The sequence below is a fragment of the Cervus canadensis genome, chromosome 21 (genome assembly GCF_019320065.1).
Source record: "Cervus canadensis isolate Bull #8, Minnesota chromosome 21, ASM1932006v1, whole genome shotgun sequence".
In the NCBI taxonomy this organism is placed as follows: Eukaryota; Metazoa; Chordata; class Mammalia; order Artiodactyla; family Cervidae; genus Cervus; species Cervus canadensis.
In genome coordinates, this window is record NC_057406.1 from 20,843,759 (window position 1) to 20,866,732 (window position 22,974).

At 39.3% G+C, this 22,974-nt stretch overlaps 1 protein-coding gene and 1 long non-coding RNA gene across 2 annotated transcripts in view; both read left to right on the top strand.

The window, feature by feature from the left end:
• Positions 1-21,985, top strand: part of LOC122423478 — a 25,001-nt gene extending 3,016 nt beyond the window's left edge. Inside the window, exons 2-3 of the long non-coding RNA XR_006264160.1 lie at positions 16,319-16,324; positions 21,941-21,985. This is a non-coding gene — a long non-coding RNA (uncharacterized LOC122423478). The remainder of the gene's footprint in view (positions 1-16,318; positions 16,325-21,940) is intronic.
• The window catches only part of LOC122423475 (basic proline-rich protein-like), a 125,228-nt gene that overhangs the window by 13,229 nt on the left and 89,025 nt on the right, over positions 1-22,974 (top strand). The gene's annotated exons all lie outside the window — the stretch shown is intronic.

Consider the following 22,974-nt stretch of genomic DNA (forward strand, 5'->3'; position numbering starts at 1 on the left):
ATATTACTCAGCCTTTAAAAAGAATTCATTTGAACCAGTTCTAATGAGATGGATGAAACTGGAGCCCATTATACAGAGTGAAGTAAGCCAGAAAGATAAAAAACATTACAGCATACTAAAACATATATATGGAATGTAGAAAGATGGTAACGACAACCCTATATGCAAAACAGAAAAAGAGACACAGAAGTACAGAACAGACTTTTGGACTCTGTGGGAGAAGGCGAGGGTGGGATGTTTCGAGAGAACAGCATCGAAATATGTATATTATCTATAGTGAAACAGATCACCAGCCCAGGTTGATGCATGAGACAAGTGCTCTGGCTGGTTTGCACTGGGAAGACCCAGAGGGATTGATTAGAGAGGGAGGTGGGAGGGGGGATCGGGATGGGGAACACATGTAAATCCATGGCTGATTCATGTCAATATATGACAAAACCCACTGCAATGTTGTGAAGTAATTAGCCTCCAACTAATAAAAATAAATGAAAACAAAGAAGATTAAAAAAAAAAAAGATAGAAACCTGACATTGAGTTTGCTGACATCACGTGAAAAAAAGAATGTTGGGATTCCATTAAAGGCTCCCCTACCTTGAACTCACATAGAATGAGAATCTGTCTAGGATGGAAAGAAGCCCATTCATGAACATCTCTGCAAAGACTGACAAATCTTATGCACTAGAAAGAGGGGATCTCAGGAATAGTCCTTCACAGCCAGATTCATCCTAAATCCAGATCTAGTCACTGTAGTTCTGTGAATGAATGCTGAGTATGATTTTATTTTCCTACCTACAAGTTCAGACTATTATGTTAAACAGAAGTTAACTGAAAGAAATATTTTACTTAAACTGATTCTTGAGTTATTCATTTTTAAATGTAATATAGAACTTCTCACAGTGGATTGTAGCTTTGGACTATATTTTTGATTCTGATTTTGGCATCTACTAAAAGTAACAGAACCTTAAGCTTTCTGTCAGCAAAATGATAAATACATTCCCTAATTTCAAAAAAGTAGAATGCATTTAATCATTTCCTTTAATAATGGCAAGTATTTCTTTCTATATTTGAAAAATTTTGTTCTAAAAAATAACACTCCCCGCCCCCACCCACTGACAAACACACACACAGGGGTGAGGTATTCTCAGAGGCTGCAGCATGGGCACCAGTGGTCACAAAAGGCTTTGAAGGTGTGGCGACTGTGGGGTCTGGTACCCCGAGACTCGTCCCCGAGGACGCTTAATCACCATAACCCCCATGGTCCCCCAGCCTTAGTCCACCTTTCAGTCCCACAGAGACGCTTCAAGTGATGCCAGTTTGCACCTGGACTGGGATTCTGCAGTGTGGGTCTCAGTAGGGCCAGCGTGCGCCTTTGCAGTCAAGGCCAGGAAACAACCGCACTGCCTCAGGCTCATCTGTCTGCAGAAGAGGTGGGGGACTCTGAAACTATGACAGAGCCCACGTCTCATCACCCCCACCCCCACGGTGGGTGGGTCCACTCGCGAGACAGGCACGGGGGCTGTTGGCCGAGAGTGCCAGGGTTTGAGAGGACCCAGGCCAACCCACACTCTGAGGAAGGTGGGGGAGACTGAGGCAGGTGGGGGTCCGCAGTCCACCTTCCACACACCACCTCCAGGTGGGCAGGAGAGCCAAGGGACCTGAGGACAGAAGGAGAGCCACCTGCTTCCCCAGACACCCATCACTCCTGTGGCACGGCCTAAGCCCAGCCCTGGAGAGCACGACATCACCACATCCAGCATTTCTGCAAGTCTTAATAAGGCCTTCATCAACTACGAGTGTTCTACCCAGCTCTGACTTTCATGTAGTGTTCCTACTGAAAATGGCATAAAGCATAGAGAACCCAATTAATCCAGGTTAGAAGAAGCTAATGTGGAAAATCTCCACTCCTAACCCCCACAAGTCTCCAGCTGTGGACCTAACACTTGTAACGCTGATCTGTGACAGACAAAGAGGCTCCAGTAGGGGTTGAATATGATTTCTTATTTCAGCCAGTCTTCCAGCCTCAGGAAGACAAATTAATAGGTTTTCACGGGACCCTCAGTTGTTTCACAAACTATGTGCTGCTTTCTTATTGAAGAAATTTCAAAACTCCACTTTTTAGAAATGGTTCAAATGTGTTTCACAAGTAGCACCCTTTTTACCACCAAGATAATTTTGGTTCCAAAGCCAAGAAGCCCCACTAATTGGCTCATGTGGAAAACAAAAAAATTGAATGTCAAATAAAAGGGACATTGAACATGAGCGTATTCAAAGGCTCAATATTTTCAAAAGGCTTTAATCAGCCATGGGTGTACATGTGTCCCCCATCTGAACCCCCTTCCCACCTCTCTTCCCATCCCATCCCTCAGAGTTGTCCCAGTGAACCAGCCCTGAGTGCCCTGTCTCATGCATCAAACCTGGACTGATGATCTATTTCACATATGGTAATATACATGTTTCAGTGATATTCTCTGGAATCATCCCACCCTCGTCTTCTCCCACGGAGTACAAAAGACTGTTCTTTACATCTGTGTCTCTTTCACTGTCTTGCATATAGGGACACATGTACACCCATGGCTGATTCATGTGAATATATAGCAAAAATCACTATAATAATGTAAAGTAACTAGCCTCCAAATAAAGAAAATAAATTAAATAAACAAATAAAAGGCTTTAATTAATCAGTCTTCCCATGTGACTTTACTTAATCCACCAGACATATTGACAGCTGCACATCATTCTCTCTTTGGCCCAGTCACTTCCTGTTTTCTGGACCTATTAGTAATTGCCCTCCGCTCTTCCCCAGTAGCATATTGGACACCATCCAGTCTGGGCGCCTTATCTTCCATTCTCATATCTTTTTGCGTTTTCATACTGTCCATGGGGTTCTCCAGGCAAGAGTATTGGAGTGGGTTGCCTTTACCTTCTCCAGTGGACCACATTTTGTCAGAACTCTTCCCTATGACCCATCTGTCTTGGGTGTCCCTGCTCGGTGTGGCTCAAAGTTTCACTGAGTTATGCAAACCCTTTAGCCACGACAAAGTTGTGATGCATGAAGGGGATCAGCTGTGGATGTGTCTGGTAGTGAAAATAAAGTCTGATGCAGTACAGAATAATACTGATAGAAACCTGGAATGTTAGGTCCATGAATCAAGGTAAATTGGATGTTGTTAAGAAAGAGATTGCAAGATTGAACATAGACATCTTAGGAATCAGTGAACTAAACTGGACAGGAATGGGTGAATTTAATTCAGATGCCTATTATATCAACTATATATATATCAACTACACTATATACTGGTGGCTCAGCTAGCAAAGAATCTGCCTGCAATGCGGGAGACCTGGGTTCGATCCTTGGGTTGGGAAGATCTCCTGGAGAAGGGAAAAGCTACCCACTCCAGTATTATGGCCTGGAGAATTCCATGGGGTCGCATGGGGTCGCAAAGTGTCAGACACAACTGAGCAACTTTCCTTCACATTATATGCACTACTGTGGGCAAGAATCCCTTAGAAGAAATAGAGTGGCCCTCAGAGTCAACAAAGAAGTCAGAAATGCAGTACACTGGTGCAATGTCAAAAAGGACTGAATAGGCTTGGTTAATTTCCAAGGCAAACCATTCAATATCCAAGTAATCCAAGTCTTTGCCCCAACCAAAGAAGCTGAAGTTGACTAGGTCAACGAAGAACTATAATACCCTCTAGAACTAACACCAAAAGATGTCCTTTTCATCATAGTGGATTGGAATGAAAAAGTGGGAAGTCAAGAGATACCTGGAATAACAGCAAAATTTGGCCTTGGAGTGCAAAATGAAGCAGGGCAAAGGCCAACAGAGTCTTGTCAATAGGACACACTTGTCAGAGCAAACACCCTCTTCCAACAACACAAGAGACAACTCTACACATGGTCATCACCAAGTAGTCAATACCAAAATCAGATTGATTATGTTCTTGGCAGCTGAAGATTGAGACCCTCTATACTGTCAGCAAAAACAAGACCAGGATCTGACTGTGGATCAGATCTTGAACTCCTTATTGCAATTTTCAGGCTTAACTTGAAGAGAGTAGGGAAAACCACTAGGCAATTCAAGTATGATCTAAATCAAATCCCATATGATTATACAGTAGAAGTGACAATTAGATTCAAGGGAGTTGGTCTGATGGATAAAGTGCCTGAAGAACTATGGACAGATGTACATAACACTATATAGGTGGCAATGACAAAAACCATCTAAAAGAAAGGTTTTACAATGAAAAAAAACACCATGAACAACATTAAAAGATATTCAATATTTAGAAGAAAACTATTTATTAAATATATATCATACAGGACTGATACCCACAATACAAAAAGAAAACAAACAATAAAACTACAAAATAACCAACAGGAATATGGATAAGTATGAAATCAGACCAGGCACTCTGAGTGCTATAAGAGACTGCCAGGGTGATTCCCAAAGGCTTCCTGGTCTTCGTGTCAAGTCTGCAGCTTTGTCTGGAAATGTACTGGAACAGCCAAGAGTAGGCAGAAAGGCTAAGGATGATAAGTGTGCTGGTGTCTGGGTATATGCTGCTTTACTTGCAGTCCTTTTGAAAACTATAAACCTATGAGATGGATGGTAGCCCACCAATAGGAGGTGTGCATGGCTTTAATGCACATTGGCCTCTACACTCACACAGCCGTCTCAGCCTGACTTGTGAACTGCTGAAACCTGGAGCGAGCAGTTGATCTTTCAGAAATTCTGACCCTCAGAGTTCAGGCTCTTCATCCATAACCAGGAACACACTGGAGAGGCCGTGGGGGCTCCAAACATTGAACCTCCACTGTGGAGTGCTGATCGCTACATGAGATATTCTGATGGTCTTCCATCTTTATTCTTATAAAAGATTTGTCTGATATGACTTAACCAAATTCCTTGATTTATATAATACACCTTGGTACTTCTTTTATGAGATACACACAGGTTTGTTAAAGAATGGTAGGGCAACTAGGGAGGGAAAAAGTTGAGCAATAATTTAAAAAGGGAAATGGGACATAGTGGGCTCAAAGATATGGGGACTTAGAAACACATCCATTTTCTTAGCAAGAGGATCAGTTATTTTGGAGTTTCTTTTTTTTTCTTTTTCCTCAATTTTTATTTTATATTTGACTATAGTTTATTTCACTCTCCTTTTTTTCACTCTCTTTCACTGAGTAGAGTGAAAAAGTTGGCTTAAAACTCAATGTTCAGAAAACTAAGATCATCGTATCTGGTACCATCACTTCATGGCAAACAAATGGGGAAACAATGGAAACAGTAGGAGACTTTCTTTTTGGGGCTCCAAAATCACTTCAGATGGTGACTGCAACCATGAAATTTAAAGATGCTTCCTCCTTGGAAGAAAAGTTATGACCAAACTAGACAACACATTAAATGGCAGAGACATTACCAACAAACATCTGTCTAGTCAAATCTATTATTTTTCCAGTAGCCATCTATGGATGCGATAGTTGGACTATATAGAAAGCTGACACCGAAGAAGTGATGCTTTTTAGCTGTGGTATTGGAGAAGACCCTTCCTAGTCCCTTGCACTGCAAGGAAATGCAAAGTCAATCCTAAAGGAAATAAGTCCTGAATATTCATTGGAAGGACTGATGCTGAAGCTGAAACTCCAATATTTTTGAAACCTGATGCGAAGAATGGACTCATTGGAGAAGACCCTGATGCTGGGAAAGATTGAAGGAGGAAGGAGAAGGGGACGACAGAGGATGAGATGGTTGGATGGCATCACCGACGCGATGGACATGAGTTTGAGTAGGCTCCAGGAGGTGGTAATGCACAGGGAAGCCTGGCGTGCTACAGTCCATGGGGTCAAAAAGGGTGAGAAAAAACTGAGCAACTGAACCGAACTGATGGTTGACTTACAAGGCTCTGTCACGTTCATGTGTACAGCAATGATGTTTGCATGTCAGTCAGTCAGTTCACTCGCTCAGTCTCGTCCGACTCATGCGACCCAGTGGACTGCAGCACGCCAGGCCTGTTTAGTTCCTCTTCACTTTCTGCCGGGCTTCCCTGGTGGCTCAGAGGTTAAAGGGTCTGCCTGCAATGCGGGAGACCTGGGTCAAAAAGATACCCTGGAGAAGGAAATGGCGATCCACTCCAGTATTCTTGCCTGGACAATCCCATGGACAGAGGGGCCTGGTGGGCTACCGTCCACGGGACCGCAAAGACTCGGACACGACTGAACGACTTCACTTTCACTTTCTGCCATAAGGGTAGTGTCATCTGCATATCTGAGGTTATTGATATTTCTCCCGGCAATCTTGATTCCAGCTTGTGCTTCATCCAGCCCAGCATTTCTCAGGATGTACACTGCATATAAGTTAAATAAGCAGGGTGACAGTATATAGCATTGACGTACTCCTTTTCCTGTTTGGAACCAGTCTATTGTTCCATGTCCAGTTCTAACTGTTGCTTCCTGACCTTCATACAGATTTCTCAAGAGGCAGGTCAGGTGGTCTGGTATTCCCGTCTCTTTCAGAATTTTCCAAAGTTTATTGTGATCCACACAATTAAAGGCATTGCCATAGTCAATAAAACACAAATAGACATTTTTGTGGAACTCTCTTGCTTTTTTGATGATCCGACGGATGTTGGCAATTTGATCTCTGGATCCTGTGCCTTTTCTAAAACCAGCTTGAACATCTGGAAGTTTATAGTTTACGTATTGTTGAAGCCTCGCTTGGAGAATTTTAAGCATTACTTTACTAGCGTGTGAGATGAGTGCAATTGGTAGTTTGAGCATTCTTTGGCATTGCCATTCTTAGAGATTGGAATGAAAACTGACCTTTTCCAGTCCTGTGGCCACTGCTGAGTTTTCCCAATTTGCTGGCGTATTGAGTGCCACACTTTCATAGCATCATCTTTCAGGATTTGAAATAGCTCAACTGGAATCCCATCACCTCCACTAGCTTTGTTCCCAGTGATGCCTCGAACACTTTGGATACGGGAATGACAAACCACTTCAGTATTCTTGCCTTGAGAACCCCATGAACAGTATGAACATTTATTTGCACATACATTTACAAATGTCTATTCCTTTTCAGATTCTTTTCTCATATAGATTATTGCAGATTATTTAATCAAGTTCCTTGTAGGTCCTTGTTGATTATCAATAGTCTATATAGCATATATAGTAGTGGGAATATGTTAATCCCAAGTTTGACCCTGCTCATAGCCCTCCGATCAAGATTGGGTAAAGGATTACCTTTATTTCTAGGAGCTCTAACATGAATCAGTTCATGACAAGACAGTGATGTTAATAAGATGCCAGAGAAATGAAAATCTTTTACCGGTAATAAAAAGTGTTGATAATTTAAGGATTAATTGTTTTACAATTGTGCAGTTGAAAAACTTTCATTGTTGTCTTCTAGGAAAAGAAGTGGAAGTTGGAGAACAGAGTATTTTCTAAATCCTTCAGGGCTCACAGCCATTCTACAGGGATAGAGACATTTCCAGCCATAGCCTGTATGTTCTCTAAGTTAACTTTGAACCCCAGTCTGTGATGCTGTTGCAAAAAGACGAAGACACGAAGGGGTGGCAGAGCCACTTCTGTTTTGAGGATCAGTCCTTTGAGGATTCATCTCTCTTGTCCTGCCTAGGATCCTTCAAACCCTAATGCTAATTTAGGCTGAGTGCTGGGGTATTTCAATGTCATATTGTAGTGTCCTTCTGTCCTCTTAATTCATGAAATACTTTATTTATATTAACAAGGTTTCTCAAGGTTGCAGGACGAAGAGAAAATATGTGGATACAATCTTGCCCATATTGGGCACAGCACATAGAAATATTCAATGTGGGTGGGAGTAAAATGAGAGCACTGGGCCCTGGAATCTCTATATCTCCATGTAGAGAGAGGGGGAGTCTCTCTCTCCAAGAAAGCTCTGAATGAGCTTCACTTCCTCCATCCATCTAGCATTCCCTAGCAAGGCCACTGTCATCCACTGCCTACCTCAGTTACCATAGCATCTTCAAGAGGGAATGTCTTGTCTTTTTGTAATTCATCCTTCATTGCAGTCAGACTGACCTTTGTAAAAAACATATTTTTCTTTTTCATTCCTCTGGTTAAAGTTCTGTATCAGGCTACAACAGCACTTGAAATAAAATGTGAGACTTTGGCATCAGTGAGGATGTAAAGGGCCTTGTCCTTGTCTTAAGAAATTTGAAGTTCACCTTTCCTTTCATATATGTCTCCTCTTTACCAGCTTCCTCACTGCAGTGTGATCTTTCAAATCTGAAGCTGAGTCTCACCACTCTCTCCCTTTATTCTTACCAGAAACTGGGCCTTGATCTGAGCTCAGGACCAACAAGGTCACTGAGTAGCATCTTGAAGGAAACTCTGGAATGCTGTCAACTCAGTGACGGGGGAAACCAGGCAGCTTCCTTAATAAAGGGAACCAGAAAAATGGTATCTTTGAGTTCTACACTGAGCAGCCCTTGTCACCAGATAGACATGGTTATAGTTGGGAAGGAGCTCAGCAGAATGGAATCAGTTGGATGTGCCTAGTGTCTTGTTTTCAAAAGGTGCAACATGAAACTTGGGAGTTTTTATAGCATCAGTTTCCAAGCAGTCAGCACAGATACTAGAATTCTTCTTTCGTGTTTGATTTTCTGTCTGTTCCTTGAGACTCTTTCTCTATCTTGCCCTTGTGTTCTTCATGTGTTTGTGTGTATGTGTGTGTTGACAGTGATTCTATAACCCAAAGTGAAGTTGGTCAATACCTTTGGACATTATTATGACCAAAATCCATCATTCATGGTATTTGGGTACCTAGGCACATGACACATAGCAGAATATTTTGATGACGTAGAGATTATCTTGGTTTGTCTTTGAAGTGTGTGTGGAGAACCCATGCTTGTGCACACATGGAAGGCAGAAGGTTGACCCTCAGTCAGCTCAGACCCTCAGAGGTCATCTAAGATTTTTTGGTTCTAATAGGGAAGCTTGTCATTGCTGAACAAAGATGGCCTAAGACTTTCTATTATTGTTATTCTTGGGAGTTATAATCTTTAGGGGAAAAAAGGGATACATAGAATTCACCATAGGATATCTAGGGCAGAACAAGATGAATATAGTTCCTTGAATAGATCATGTTATTTTAATATGTCTAAGGCTTCTTCAATGCCCTTTCCCTTTTCTGAAATCTCCCATGAAATTCTCTTTGATTTTACTTCTGCTAGGAAATATTTTTACCACCCCCCTGACCCTGGCTGCCACTGGGAATTTAGTGACAATTATGCACTCCAATTATGACAGTCTGATACTCTCTTCATACATACAGTGGAATACTACTCAGCCATTAAATATTATAAAATAATGCCATTGACAGTAACATGGATCGACCTAGAGAGTGTCGTAAGTGAAGTAAGTCAGAGAAGGAGAAATACTAGATAACATTGGTAATTGTGTAATCTAAAAGGAAATGATACAAATGAACTTACAAAAGAGAGAGACTCCCCGGCAGTTCACCTGAAACTACCACAACATTATTAATCAGTTATAGCCCAGGACAAAATAGAAAGTTTAAAGTCTGGGGGAAAAGCCTCAATTTCATTGCCTTTATCTATTTTCCATCAGTTTAGAACAAGTTACAAAATGTTTTCTCAGATTGTTATTTAATGCAGGGAATTTTCTGTAGAATATTTTGATACTTATTTCTCCCCAATCTCTGTCTGAAATTTATTTGCTGATATTTTCTTGGCTTAAGTAATACTCCCTCTGTTTTTTAACTTTTACATGTGGTAGTTTTGCTATGCAATTTCAGGGATTATTTCTCTGACCACTTAACTAGGGCCTATACTAGAATTCACTGGACTTGTAGACTTTAATTTTTAAAATTTGGCCTCAAGGTACTGTATTTCCAAATTTTTTATATTACATGCATTCTGATTTTCAAGTGTTTGTTATGCTGTTATATTTAGTGTAACATACTAAATATTAAATATATTTAGTATACAAATATATAGTATATATAGTATATAGTATAAATACTATAAATATACTAAATATAGTATATTACACTATAAACATACTAAATATAATATATTATACTATAAATATACTATACTATAGTATACTACATATAGTATACTATATATAGTATTCTAAATATAGTATATTATAAATATACTAAATATCATATATAGTATATTTAGTATATAAATATAAATTTAACATACTAAATATATTTAGTATAACATACTCATCCTTTAATTTGATGATTGAAATAGTTAATATCATCTTCCGAAATTTAGTTCAGAACTAGTATAATGTTTAATGTAATTCTTCGGTTTTTGAGCAGTGCTGATGGTAATTCTTGCCAAGATCATGCCATATGGATCCCATCAATTCATGACAGATAGAAAGGGGAAAGTAGAAACTGTGACAGATTTTATTCTCTTGGGCTCCAGAATCACTGCAGACAGTGACCACAGCCATTAAATTCAAAGATGCTCTTCCTTGGAAAGAAAGCTATAATAAACACAGACAGTGTATTAAAACGTAGAAACATCACTTTGCTGACAAAGTCCACATAGTCAAAGCTGTGGCTTCTCCAGTTGAAATGTACAGATGTGAGAGTTGGACCATACAGAAGGCTGAGCACTGAAGAACTGATGCTTTTAAATTGTGGTTTGGAAAAGGACCCTTGAGGATCCCTTGGACTACAAAGAGATCAAACAATTCAATCCAAAAGGAAATCAACCCTGAATATTCATTGAAAGGACTGATGCTGAAACTGAAGCTCCAATACGTTGGCCACCTGATGCAAAGAGCCAACTCATTGGAAAAGACCCTGATGCTGGGAAAGATTGAGAGCAGGAGGAGGAGAAGGAGCGACAAAAGATGAGATGGTTAGATGGCATCATCGACTCAAAGCACATGAATTTAAACAAATTCTGGGACACAGTGAAGGACAGAGGAGCCTGGCGTGCTACAGTCCATGAAGAAGCAGAGAGTCAGACAGGAGCTGAAAAACAGCAACAAAATAATAATTTTAGAATGATGTTCTTGAGTTATCACAAGGAGAGTCACATAGCCAGAAGTCCTAGAGACAGTGCCCTTGACTGATGTAAATGAATGGGTCCCTTGCTCTGTATATAAGTGTTTGGGCCTTTCCAAAAGGTTGCAGATAATATTGCAGAAGACTTTCTGATACAGTGAGCTTTTCTGTAGATAAGTGTGCCTTTTCAGGGTCACTGGGCAGATTGGTTTCTTTCCTTGGCATAATAATGGATGTATTCCAGAAAGGGGACTGTATCCACAGTCGGCAATGTGGGAAATTTGTATGGCTATGTGGTGAGGCAAGATAAGTCCATCTGGGCTTGGTGAGAGAGAAGGAGGTTTTAGTGATAAAAAGATCCCCTCTCAGTACTAGGATGAATGTTTCTTGTTTCCTCAGACAATAATTTGGAAAGCAAAGTGGAGAACAGTCGTCACCAGGCAACTTTTGGAAGACCTTCCAGTGACAAAGGAGAAGGCTCACAGATAAGGAGGAGAGGGAAGTGGCAGCAAACTTGAGTAAGGGCCAGGGAGGGGGCAGTCCTGCTGGAAGGCAGGCTTCCCTTTGGCTTGGAAAGGACTGGAAATAGCAGGTGGCTCTTCAAAATATCACTCAGTTTAGAACCTTTCAATAACCTTTTCCAGTGTCTGCCACGCAGGTAAGAGATTAGTGTGCTGTGACAGGAAAAATACCAGCCCTGAACTCACCAGTCAGAACAAAAACAGGGGAAATGGAAGAGCTGAAAGAGAAGGCTGTCCATCAGGAAGGGTGGGGAGGAAGCAAAGAGCATGACCGCAACAGAAGCTTAGGTAACTGAAAAGGAACGGAAGCTCTCAAGCAATGCACGTAGCTCCTCATATGGATGCTTAATTTGGCACATGCCAAGGAGAATTCTAATCACCTTCCCTGAAAGCTGCTCTCCTGCTATCTTTTCTCAGTTAAAAACAGCTGTTTCAGCAAAAATAAAAATAGAAAATCAGGTGTTTCATCCATTTGTTTAAAAATTAACTGGGGATTCATTCTGGACCACGCATCCCCCATACTCTCCCATTAACAAGTCCATTTGGATGAACTATCAAAATATACCCCAAATATGAGTCCATCCTTAATGTGTACCACAGGAATCTGGTGCAGGAGATTATTCTTTCTCTACTTGAGGAGTGTAACAGCCTTCCAGCCATCTTAAGCAACATTCTTGCCCTCTGCCACATCCGGTATCAGTTCTCCACTCAACAATCAGAGTGATCTTTGAAAAATACAAATTAGATCATATCATTTTCTTGCTTAAGAACCCCCAACTTTTCCTCTTACAGGTGTAGTCATGTGTACATTTCGCACCTTAACTTTCAACAACCCCAATGTCTGTGACAGAAAAAGAGGCTATAAAAGGGGCACAATATGACAGTTGTTCCATCTAATCCTCCAAATCTAGGAAGTCAAATTAACAGAATTTGACACAAGAATTACCCTTGATTGTTTCACAAACGATGTGCCATATTTTTTTCCATTTATTTTTATTAGTTGGAGGCTAATTACTTTACAATATTGTAGTGGTTTTTGTCATACATTGACATGAATCAGCCATGGATTTACATGTGTTCCCCATCCCGATCCCCCCTCCCACCTCCCTCTCCACCCGATCCCTCTGGGTCTTCCCAGTTCACCAGCCCTGAGCACTTGTCTCATGAATCCAGCCTGGGCTGGTGATCTGTTTCACCCTAGATAATATACATGTTTTGATGCTGTTCTCTCAAAACATCCCACCCTCGCCTTCTCCAACAGAGTCCAAAAGTCTGTTCTGTACATCTGTGTCTCTTTTCTGTCATATTTTTTTTAATTGAAAGGTAATTGCTTTCCAGCATTTTGCTGTTTTCTGTCAAACCTCAACATGAATCAACCATAGGTATACATATATCCCCTCCCTTTTGAACCTCTCTGTGTCTCCCTCACCATCCCACCCTCCTAGGTTGACGTGTGTGAGTTTCCTGAACCATACAGCAAATTCCATATTGCTATCTATTTGACATTTGTTAATGCAAATTTCACTGTTACTCTTTCCACACATCTCACCCTCTCCTCCCCTCTCCTCATGTCCATGAAGTCTTTTCTGTATGTATGTTTCTCCATTGCTGTCCTGCAAATAAATTCTTCAGTACCATTTTTCTGTATTCCATATATATATGCATTAAAATATGATATTTATCTTTCTCTTTCTGGCTTACATCACCCTGTATAATAGGTTCTAGGTTCATCCAGCTCATTAGAACTGATTCAAATACATTCCGTTTTATGGCTGGGTAATATTCCATAGTGAGTATGTACCACTACTTTATCCATTCGTCTGTCGATGGACATCTAGGTTGCTTCCATTTTCTAGCGACTGTAAATAGTGCTGCACCGAACAATGGAATACCTGTGTCTTTTTCAATTTTGGTTTCCTCTGGGTATTTGCCTAGGAGTGGGATTGCTAGAGCATATGATGGTTTTATTCCTAGTTTTTTAAGGACTCTCTATACCATCTTCCTGGATAAGGCAATGACAACCCACTCCAGTACTCTTGCCTGGAAAATTCCATGGACAGAGGAGCCTGGTGGGCTGCAGTCCATGGGGTTGAGAAGAGTTGGACGCAACTGAGCAACTTCAGTTTCACTTTCATGCATTGGAGAAGGAAATGGCAACCCACTCCAGTGTTCTTGCCTGGAGAATCCCAGGGACGGTGGAGCCTGGTGGGTTGCTGTCTATGGGGTCGCACAGAGTCGGACACGACTGAAATGACGCAGCAGCAGCAGCAGCAGCATACCAGCTTCCATAGTGGCTGTATCCATTTACATTCCCACCAACAGTGCAAGATGATTCCCTCTTCTCCACACCCTTTCCAGCACTTATTGTTTGTAGACTTTTTGATGAGGGCCATTCTGACTGGTGAGAAGTGATACCTCATTGTAATTTTGATTTGCATTTCTCTAATAATGAGCAATGTTGAACATCTTTTCATGTGTTTGTTAGCCATCTGTATGTCTTCTTTGGAGAAACGTCTGTTTAGGTCTTTTTCCCACTTTTTGATTGGGTTGTTTGTTTTTCTGGTTTGAGTTGTATGAGCTGCCTGTATATTTTGGAAATTAATCCTTGGTCAGTTGCTTCATTTCCGATTATTTTCTCCCGTTCTGAGAGTTGTCCTTTCACCTTGCTTATAGTTTCCTTTGTTATGAAAATGCTTTTAAGTTTAATTAGGTCCCTCTTGTTTAGGTTTGCTTTTATATTTCCGTTACAAGAGAGGTGGGTCATAGAGGATCTTGTTGTGATTTATGTCATCAAGTGTTCTATGTTTTCCACTAAAAGTTTTATAGTTTCTTGTCTTACTTTTAGGTTTTTAACCCATTTTGAATTTATCTTTGTTAATGGTGTTAGGAAGTGTTCTAATTTCATTCTTGAACATGTAGCTATCCAATGTTCCCACCCGTATATTGAACAGGCTGTCTTTGCACCATTGAATATATTTGTCTCCTTTGTCAAAAACAAGATAGCTGTGGGTGCATTGGTTTATTTCTGTGCTTTCTATCTGGTTCCATTGGTCTACATTTCTGTTTTTGTGCCAGTACCATACTGTCTTTATGACTGTATCTTTGTAGTATAATCTCAAGTAAGGAAGGTTGATTCCTCCAGCTCCTTTGTTCTTTCTCAAGACTGCTTTGGCTATTTGGAGTCGTTTGTGTTTATGAATTGTGAAATTTTTGTTCTAGCTCTGTGAGGAATGTCATTGGCCCTTTGTCAGGGATAACATTGAATCTCTAGATTGCATTTTGTAGTATAGTCATTTTCAGGATATTGCTTCTTCCTACCCAGGAACATGAAATATCTCATCTATTTATGTCTCATGATCTCTTTCACTAGTGTCTTATAATTTTCTGTGTACAGTTCTTTTGTCTCTCTAGGTAAGTTTATTCCTAGATATTTAATTATTTGGGGGACATGGTGAAATAGGATTGATTCCTTTATTGCTTTTTCTGATTTTTTATTGTGAGTATATAGAAATGCAAGTGATTTTGGTGTATTGATTTTGTATCATGCAACTTTCCTAAATTCACTGATTAGCTCTTATAATTTTCTGATACTATCTTTAGGGTTTCAATGTACAGTATCATGTCATTGTCAAACAGTAAGAGCTTTACATCTACTTTTCCAATGTGGATTTTTTTTTTAATTTCTTTTTCTCCTTTGTTTGCTGTAGCAAGGATTTCCAGAACTATGTTAAATAATAGTCATGAAAGTCTACATACATTCAGTTTTTCACCATTAAAAATAACATTTGCTGTAGGCTTATCATATATGGCCTTCACTATGTGGAGGTAGGTTCCTTCTGTGCCCATTTTTTGAAGAGTTTTAATCATAAATGGGTACTGAATTTTGTCAACAGCTTTTTCTGCATCTATTGAGATTATCATATGGTTTTTATCTTTCAATTTGTTAAAATGGGGTATCATATTGATTGATTTGTGTATATTAAAGAATCTTTGCATCGTTGGAATAAATCCCACTTGATCATGGTGTATGAGCTTTTTGACGTGTTGCTGAATTCTGTTTCCTAAAATTTTGTTGAGGATTTTTGCATCTATGTTCCTCAGTGATATTGGCCTGTAGTTTTTCTTTATGTGTTATCTCTGTCTGGTTTTGGTCACGTGCTGCTTTTTTATTGAGGAAAGCCCAGTACTCTTTGTTTGTGGCACAAATATCTCACATTTTGTGTTTAGCAGTTGGCACTCTTCTTTTCCACTGAGATCATTTTGGTTTCAAATGCAAGAAGCCCAACTAAATTATCTGCATGAGAAAAGGAAAATGGAATATGAAAATAACAGGGACCTCAAATGAGTGGATTCAGTGGCTCAAAAATGTTATCCAAGGGCCTTAATCCATCTCTAGCTCTTTCTTTGTGGCTACCAGTAGCTCTCTGTCTCACCCCCTCATCTTAGGAACTCATTCAGATATCTTCCTGCGGATAAACTACTTTTGATCAAAGCTCTCATTCTCTCTTTCCCTTTCCACTGTTTTGCTAAGTTTGCTGCTACTTATATATCCTAACTGTATTTTCTATCTATGTTGAAACTCATAAAGTATAAGGATTTGTGAAAGTCATTGATCATCCTGTAATCTGATTCCTTCTTATGAAAGTGAACATAATGCAAAGAAATTAAGGGGTTATTTTGAAGATTCATGAGCCAGTGAATATTTAGCATTTGTGGCTGTGCTGGACACAGGGACCGATCAGAAGATATTTAGCTATAAAGTTGCACGTGTAAAGAAATTTGTTATGTGATGAAAATGGCAATTCACATACCTGACAGAGAGTGGATTATTCAGTAGCATTTAAGGATAATTAGCTACCAAATTATTTTTAAATATTTTAGTCCTCTACTATACAGGAAACACAAAAAGTACCATTTTGAATGGATAAAAGAGATAACTGTGATTTATTACCTCAAAATAAATGTGTACATATATGATGTTGAGGTAGAGAAGCAGGAAGGAAATGTATATAATAGTGGGATGGGGAATAGGAGTGTTTATGGTAGTGAGATAGGAAAACAATTACAACTAGGACATAAAACTCATAGACATAAAAAAAACAAGAGGGTTAAAGTCTTTATAACAAAAAACCCAAAAACAAAATTAAAAGACATTCACATTAGGAACTAGGAGCAAATATTTATAGAATATATGTCATATATAGGATTGTTATCCATAATATATGATAAACCCAACAATAATAAAACTTCAAAATATTATTTCAAATCTGCCACACTAGCTGCTAGAACAGACTGTCAGCAGGATTGCCAGAGCAAATGAATTTTTGATCATTGTTTCAAGTTTATAGCTCCATGTCCAGAAACGTGCTGGACCAGGCTAGATTAACCTGAGAAGTTAAAGGTGACAACTGTGTTCATGCCTGGGTGTATGCTGCCTTACTCGGTAGTCATCTTGAAAACTATAAAACAATGAGATGGATGTGGTGGCCCTGCTCATAGGAGGTGTGCATGGCTTTAATGCACACTGGCCTCTACACTCACACAGCCATCTCAGGCTGACTTGTGAACTGCTGAAACCTGGAGGCAGCAGTTCATCTTCCAGAAATTCTGACCCTCACTGATTCAGATGCTTTATCCAGCCAGGAACACACTACACAAGCTTTGGATGGGCTCTGATCATTGGACCTTCACCATCCTATATAACAGTGCTGATTGTTCCATTATATAATTATACTGTCTGGACTCTGTATTCCTGGAACAGTTTGTCCTCATATACTTTATCCAAAAGATGACTTCAACTGTCTTTCTACCAGTCAGGGATAGATATGAACACTAAGTCCACACACAGAAAGGACAGATAAAAGGACAATAATCATACAAAAGGAATTTAACTCTCACTGATATTAGGAAAAGACACTTTAAGATTAAGTGTCTTTGTGTATAATTCAGTTACAAAAAGATAAAAGTAACAGATCTCAAGGAATAGAGAGGAATAGAGAGCAAACCAGTACTTCCATGAACCACTATTTCTTTAAATTATTACAGCTATTTTTGAGAGGTTAACACTTGCTACCTACATACATTTTGACCCAGAATTTCAGCTTTTGGTATACACTGGTTATGTACAGAGTATTCTCCATAAAATACACAAAAACGGGACTTCCTTGGTGGCACAGGAAATAAGAATTTGCCAATGTAGGGGACACAGACTCGATCCCTGGTCCAAGAAGTTCCCATATGTGGCAGAGAAATGAAATCTATGCGCCGTAGTTACTGAGCCCATATGCTGTAACTGCTGAAGCCTGTGGGTCTAAAGACTGTATTCTGCAACAAGAGAATCCACTGCAGCGAGAAGCCCCCACTCTGCAATGAAGAGTAGCCCCTGTTTGCTGCAGCTAGAGAAAGCCCACATGCGACAAAGGCTCATCACAACCAAAAATAAATAAATAATTTTTTTTAAAGATAAGCCCATTTTGAGTTTATTTTTGTGTATGGTGTTAGAAAGTGTTCTAGTTTCATTCTTTTACAAGTGGTTGACCAGTTTTCCAGCACCACTTGTTAAAGAGGTTGTCTTTTTTCCATTGTATATCCTTGCCTCCTTTGTCAAAGATAAGGTGTCCATAGGTTCGTGGATTTATCTCTGGGCTTTCTATTCTGTTCCATTGGTCTAGAAGGTGAGGGTGGGATGTTTCAAAAGAACAGCATGTATACTATCTATGGTGAAACAGATCGCCAGCCCAGGTGGGATGCATGAGACAAGTGCTCGGGCCTGGTACACTGGGAAGACCCAGAGGAATCGGGTGGAGAGGGAGGTGGGAGGGGGGATCGGGATGGGGAATAAGTGTAAATCTATGGCTGATTCATATCAATGTATGACAAAACCCACTGAAATGTTGTGAAGTAATTAGCCTCCAACTAATAAAAAAATTTAAAAAAAAAAAAAGATAAGCCCAACTGGAGGAATAGTGAGTCATTCATTAACCATTTAACAAAATCTTTCTTTTAAGGATATCTGCTTCCTTCCTTCTTCCATGTCTTAATACAACCAGGAGGGAGATAAGTGTTGTTTTAGATTCCACATAGAAGAAGTTATGGTTTTATTTCTCTTTGAATTCAGAGGAAGAGCCATTGAAAATTTCAGACCCCCTTATGTTGATGACAAAGTGATGAGCAGAATCTATAGACACTTGGACACAGAGATGGCAAGAAATGCTTTCTGTGGCTTTCATCGCTGGAGACCAGAACCTGGGAGAAACTCTCAGGCAAAAGACTGAAAGTAGTGCAGGGGGTTTACCAGTACACACTTTGATAGACAACACTTTGATCACTCTTTCTCTCTAAACTTTATAGGGTTTAGAGTTACTTGATTAAAGAATCAAAGTTTTGCCCAGCTAAAAGAGGCATCCGTAATTTTAACCAACACTATGCCTTCCCAGAGATATTTGTATCACTGTGCTCAAAGTAGCAAACACATGATCTTCATTGTTGTGCTGTTTGTAATGACAACCAAAAAAAAAAAAAAAAACAAGAATTTGCTAGACAAGCAACTTTTTATGAAGCCAGAAGAATAAGATACTAGAAACCTATGTGAATGTATTCCTGTTTTTAAAGCAAACTTATGTACATGGGGGAAAGAATTTTTTTTTTAACTGACCTGTTACGATCAGAAGAAATCCTCAGCATGTGTAAAGAGGAATGCAGGTAACCCAAAAAAAAGTTGGAAACACAATATCTCATTATGAAATTTCTAAATAAAAGTCAACAAAGGCAGACGCTTTAATCTCTGAGCCACCAGGGAAGCCCCTACTGAAGATAGACCTTAATTAAACAACAACAACAAATATCCTGCAAAATGCACAACAAAAAATAAGCTACTAATAAAAGCTAAATACAGCAGTAGATTAAGGAGAGAAAATATCAACAAGTAAGTTTCATGTAGATGGTGGGGAGAATGAGTGTCAGAATATTCCAGACAAAATTCCCAATGTTTAAGAATAATCTGAGAAAACATTTTCTAACATGGAAACTCACAGAAAAATGTAAGATCAAGGCAACGAACTTGCATATTTGACAGGAATATAAGACCATCCTTTGGGAGATCATAAGTGTGGCTATGACATTATCAGTGGAAGACAGGGAGGTTAAAATTATTTGCTAGCAGAAAGGAAATCGAAACTGTAACCAGAAATCTTCCAGCAAACAAAAGCCCAGGACCAGATGGCTTCACAGCTGAATTCTACCAAAAATTTAGAGAAGAGCTAACACCTATCTTACTCAAACTCTTCCAGAAAATTGCAGAAGAAGGTAAACTTCCAAACTCATTCTATGAGGCCACCATCACCCTAATTCCAAAACCACACAAAGATGCCACAAAAAAGAAAACTACAAGCCAATATCACTGAAGAACACAGATGAAAAAAATCCTTAACAAAATTCTAGCAAACAGAATCCAAAAACATATTTAAAAAATCATACACCATGACCAAGTGGGCTTTATCCCAGGAATGCAAGGATTCTTCAGTATCCACAAATCAATCAATGTAATACATCACATTAACAAATTGAAAGATAAAAACCATATGATTATCTCAATAGATGCAGAAAAAGCCTTTGACAAAATTCAACACCCATTTATGATTAAAACTCTCCAGAACGCAGGAATAGAAGGAACATATCTCAACATAATAAAAGCTATATATGACAAACCCACAGCAAGCATTACCCTCAATGGTGAAAAATTGAAAGCATTTCCCCTGAAATCAGGAACAAGACAAGGGTGCCCACTCTCACCACTACTATTCAACATAGTTTTGGAAGTTTTGGCCACAGCAATCAGAGTAGAAAAAGAAGTAAAAGGAATCCAGATAGGAAAATAAGTGAAACTCTCACTGTTTGCAGATGACATGATCCTCTACATAGAAAACCCCAAAGACTCTTCCAGAAAATTACTAGAGCTAATCAACGAATTTGGTAAAGTTGCAGGATATAAAATGAACATACAGAAATCCCTTGCATTCCACACTAACAATGAGAAAACAGAAAGAGAAATTAAGGAAAGAATACCATTCACCATTGCAACAAAAAGAATAAAATACTTAGGAGTATATTACCTAAAGAAACAAAAGACCTATACATAGAAAACTATAAAACACTGATGAAAGAAATCAAAGAGGACACAAACAGATGGAGAAACATACCGTGTTCATGGATTGGAAGAATCAATATTGTCAAAATAGCTATACTACCCCAAAGCAATCAATAGATTCAACGCAATCCCTATCAAGCTACCAACGGTATTTTTACAGAACTAGAACAAATAATTGCACAATTTGTATGGAAATACAAAAAACCTCGAATAGCCAAAGTAATCTTGAGAAAGAAGAATGGAACTGGAGGAATCTACCTGCCTGACTTCAGGCTCTACTACAAAGCCACAGTCATCAAGACAGTATGGTACTGGCACAAAGACAGAAATATAGATCAATGGAACAGAATAGAAAGCCCAGAGATAAATCCATGAACCTATGGACACCTTATCTTCGACAAAGGAGACAAGGATATACAATGGAAAAAAGTGAGTCTTTTTAGCAAGTGGTGCTGGGAAAACTGGTCAACCACTTGTAAAAGAATGAAACTAGAACACTTTCTAACACCATACACAAAAATAAACTCAAAATGGATTAAAGATCTAAATGTAAGACCAGAAACTATAAAACTCCTAGAGAAGAACATAGGCAAAACACTCTCCAACATGAATCACAGCAAGATCCTCTATGACCCAACTCCCAGAATATTGGAAATAAAAGCAAAAACAAACAAATGGGACCTAATGAAACTTAAAAGCTTTTGCACTACAAAGGAAACTATAAGTAATGTGAAAGGACAGCCCTCAGATTGGGAGAAAATAATAGCAAATGAAGAAACAGACAAAGGATTAATCTCAAAAATATACAAGCAACTCCTGAAACTCAATTCCAGAAAAATAAATGACCCAATCAAAAACTGGGCCAAAGAACTAAACAGACATTTCTCCAAAGAAGACATACAGATGGCTAACAAACACATGAAAAGATGCTCAACATCACTCATTATCAGAGAAATGCAAATCAGAACCACAATGAGGTACCATTACACACCAGTCAGGATGGCTGCTATCCAAAAGTCTACAAGCAATAAATGCTGGAGAGGCTGTGGAGAAAAGGGAACCTTCTTACACTGTTGGTGGGAATGCAAACTAGTACAGCCACTATGGAAAACAGTGTGGAGATTCCTTAAAAAACCTGGAACTAGAACTGCCATATGACCCAGCAATACCACTTCTGGGCATACACACTGAGGAAACCAGATCTGAAAGAGACACGTGCACCCCAATGTTCATCACAGCACTGTTTATAATAGCCAGGGCATGGAAGCAACCTAGATGCCCATCAGCAGACGAATGGATAAGGAAGCTGTGGTACATATACATAATGGAATATTACTCAGCCATTAAAAAGAATTCATTTGAATCAGTTCTAATGAGATGGATGAAACTGGAGCCCCTTATAGAGAGTGAAGTAAGCCAGAAAGATAAAGAACATTACAGCATACTAACACATATATATGGAATTTAGAAAGATGGTAACGATAACCCTATATGCAAAACAGAAAAAGAGACACAGAAGTACAGAACAGACTTTTGAACTCTGTGGGAGAAGGAGAGGGTGGGATGTTTTGAGAGAACAGCATGTATATTATCTATGGTGAAACAGATCACCAGCCCAGGTTGGATGCATGAGACAAGTGCTCTGGCCTGGTGCACTGGGAAGACCCAGAGGAATCGGGTGGAGAGGGAGGTGGGAGGGGGGATCGGGATGGGGAATACATGTAACTCCATGGCTGATTCATGTCAGTGTATGACAAAACCCACTGCAATGTTGTGAAGTAATTAGCCTCCAACTAATAAAAATAAATGAAAAAAAATTTTAAAATAGTGATTTCCTAGCAGAAACAAACCAAATATTATCTCACAGTGATTCTAGAAAAGAAAAGAAGAAATCTTAAAGACATAGAATAACATGATCCATTCAAGTGGTTGTGTATTCATTTTCCTCAGTCCTACAAGTCTTGTTGTAGATTCTGTGTCTACTTTTGCTCTTACTAAATATTGTAAATCCTATGTTATTGATAAGGATAGAAAGTCTTAGGTTACCTTGTTGGGCAACTCCAATACTTTCCTATTAGACAACAGATAGACCTGGGTGATATCTGGTGACCTGAAAAGGCTGAGGGTCAGCCTACTGCCATCCATGTGTGCCCAAGGTTATCCACATATATTTCATAAATAAACTGAAATGATCCCTATCATCAAAATTATTTTCAATGCATCATATACATAGGTAAACGAATATAATGAATGATGGAGTTTGGGCCATATA